Source organism: Rhipicephalus sanguineus, chromosome 1 (assembly GCF_013339695.2).
Source record: "Rhipicephalus sanguineus isolate Rsan-2018 chromosome 1, BIME_Rsan_1.4, whole genome shotgun sequence".
Classification (NCBI taxonomy): Eukaryota; Metazoa; Arthropoda; class Arachnida; order Ixodida; family Ixodidae; genus Rhipicephalus; species Rhipicephalus sanguineus.
In genome coordinates, this window is record NC_051176.1 from 258,912,245 (window position 1) to 258,914,612 (window position 2,368).

The window sequence follows — 2,368 nt, forward strand, 5'->3', positions numbered from 1 at the left end:
GCCGTCGTGGCCGAGTGGTTAAGGCGATGGACTAGAAATCCATTGGGGCCTCCCCGCACAGGTTCGAATCCTGTCGACTGCGCAGAAATTTTTTTTCTTCGGTATGTTTAAAATTTTTATCGAACTGTAGTGCCGGCTCAGTAGGTAATTATCAATTTAACTCATTAAATTTAATATTAAGCTTGCAGTGTTGTTCTTGCTTCGTTGTGCATTTGATGCAGTTCGCATGCTGTAGCCAAGATCTTGTTTGGGGGGCAGGGGTCCAATCCCTACATATGCACGTGCGTGTTTGTATGAGCGCGCGTAAAAATACACGTACAAAAATAAAAAATTACGGAGGGGGGAGGGGGGGGGGTCTGAATTGCGCGAACTCCCCCACCTCTGGGTACGCTTATGTCTGCTGCGACTCTAAATCTAATTTGTTCTGCGCTGTTACTACTATGTTTTCGCAAAGTTTTTGAGAATAGTCGTAAGCAAGAAAATGTGTCCCACATTGGTGTCGCACATACAAAAGAGCTGTGCAGCGATGAGGTCTTGACTGAAGTAAGAAGTAAAAAAAAATACTGTAGCAGAGCGTGGTTTCGATCCACGGACCTCTGGGTTATGGGCCCAGCACGCTTCCACTGCGCCACTCTGCTAAGCACAGAGCGATTGCTGTGTAGCACCTGCTCTATAGGCGTTCTTTTTTTTTTTTTTTTTTCACGGACAGCTCCCTGGGTGCCGCCATAATCCTCTCTGGGTTGTGGTAAGCTTCCCAAATTGCATTGCCGAGGCTGTGACGTCAGCCTGTGTACTCCCGTGCCACAGTCCAAGATGGAGGTGTTTCTTGCGTAGACCATTGTCCTCTACGCATTGACGAAGTGAACGGGTGTAACTGCACCCGCCTGCCGCCATTGGAACAGCGCTAGATAAAAACGAAGACAGATTCGCAAACTCGTCGGGCCACGTGTCGCGACAGCAGTTGTTGTAATATCGCGACGTTTTAATTGTGACTATGGGGGTCACCTATCCAGTTAAAACTACAGCGTTCTTTTTTTTTTCGGACTGTCGTCTTCCTCTTGCGTATTTCCCGTAAGAATGGAGGATGTGCCTGTCGGTGACTATCACCTTATTCCCGGCCAATTGTATACTGTTGTTCAACTGAAGAAAATATAGTTAAAACGATAATAAAGAGTTTACGTTGTTATTATTTTTCGTAGGCATAACATGAAAACTAAGTCTGATTCGCCGAAGAAAAAAAAAAGTTTACTAACCCACCAAAAATTACATTGTACATAAAACGTACTTTATTAAATACTGGATCAAACAAAATGATGCGTTTCGCTATTCTTAAAGGCGTTTGATTTATAAAATCATGATAAATGAGGAACAATTTGTGTAGAAATTACGGAGTGCGCGATGCCTTTCTCATATTTCTTGTTTTTACGTAATGTGACCGTCAGCTGCATTTCACATATGTTTATGACTGCATACGCCCAAGGGCAGGCTTTTTGCTGATGACGTGATAGTCGCGACATTTCTTCATTGTCATTGTTATCAACTAATTGTTAATATTTTCGTTGAAGGATTTTTCTGAATCTCGGTTTTTGAAACCTTGAAAAGTATAATACAAAACTTTAGTGGGCCATGCATGATGTAGTCTTTTCTACAAACCAGTTCCGGTTTTGTTTATAAGAAGGAACACTTGGTATCATGACCACGTGGTCATGATGCATAGCGCAGAATGTGGTCACGTGGCAGCGAGACATCACGACGTTCAGACTCCACCACCCCCTGGTTCGCTCGATGCGTGTTTGTGTTTTAAATGATTTACTTCAGTCTACCACTCTCTTCTAGAACACAGATGTGCGTATAGGCCACTTAAAACAGACATGCGATGTCAAGATTGTCGCGGAGACTGGCACGGAAGCTACTAGGGGACATTGCTACGTGCTCTTCCCTGCTGCGTCTCCATATAGCGATTTGCTATTTATATATATATATATATATATATATATATATATATATATATATATATATATATATATATATATATATATTATATATATATATATATATATATATATATACGACTGCATTAAAGATGGCAGGCGCAGTCGAAAAACATAAAACATTTTGCGCCCTTTAGCACGTCGATCGCTGCTCCCACCAACATTAACCCGTCTTGCTTGCGTTTCCTTTTTCCTCGAAGAATGTGCATATTCCGATTTTCTTGTCAGTAGGAGCGTACCCAGACAATTTTTTTTCCTGGGTACGCCCCTGCACCCAGGCGAAGGGGGGGGGGGGTCTGGTCTCCTCCCGAACGCGCTGCTGGTCTGCGCGTTCGGGAGGAGTGGCGTCGTAGCCGCGCCAGACACACTGGCGCCGG

General features: G+C 43.6%; 2 non-coding genes across 2 annotated transcripts; one reads left to right on the plus strand and one right to left on the minus strand.

The window, feature by feature from the left end:
* On the plus strand, positions 1-82 carry Trnas-aga (transfer RNA serine (anticodon AGA)). Its single transcript has one exon. It is a non-coding gene; the product is annotated as a tRNA-Ser (tRNA).
* A 484-nt stretch (positions 83-566) lies between these two features.
* Trnam-cau (transfer RNA methionine (anticodon CAU)) lies at positions 567-638 on the minus strand. Its single transcript has one exon. It is a non-coding gene; the product is annotated as a tRNA-Met (tRNA).
* Positions 639-2,368: the final 1,730 nt, after the last annotated feature.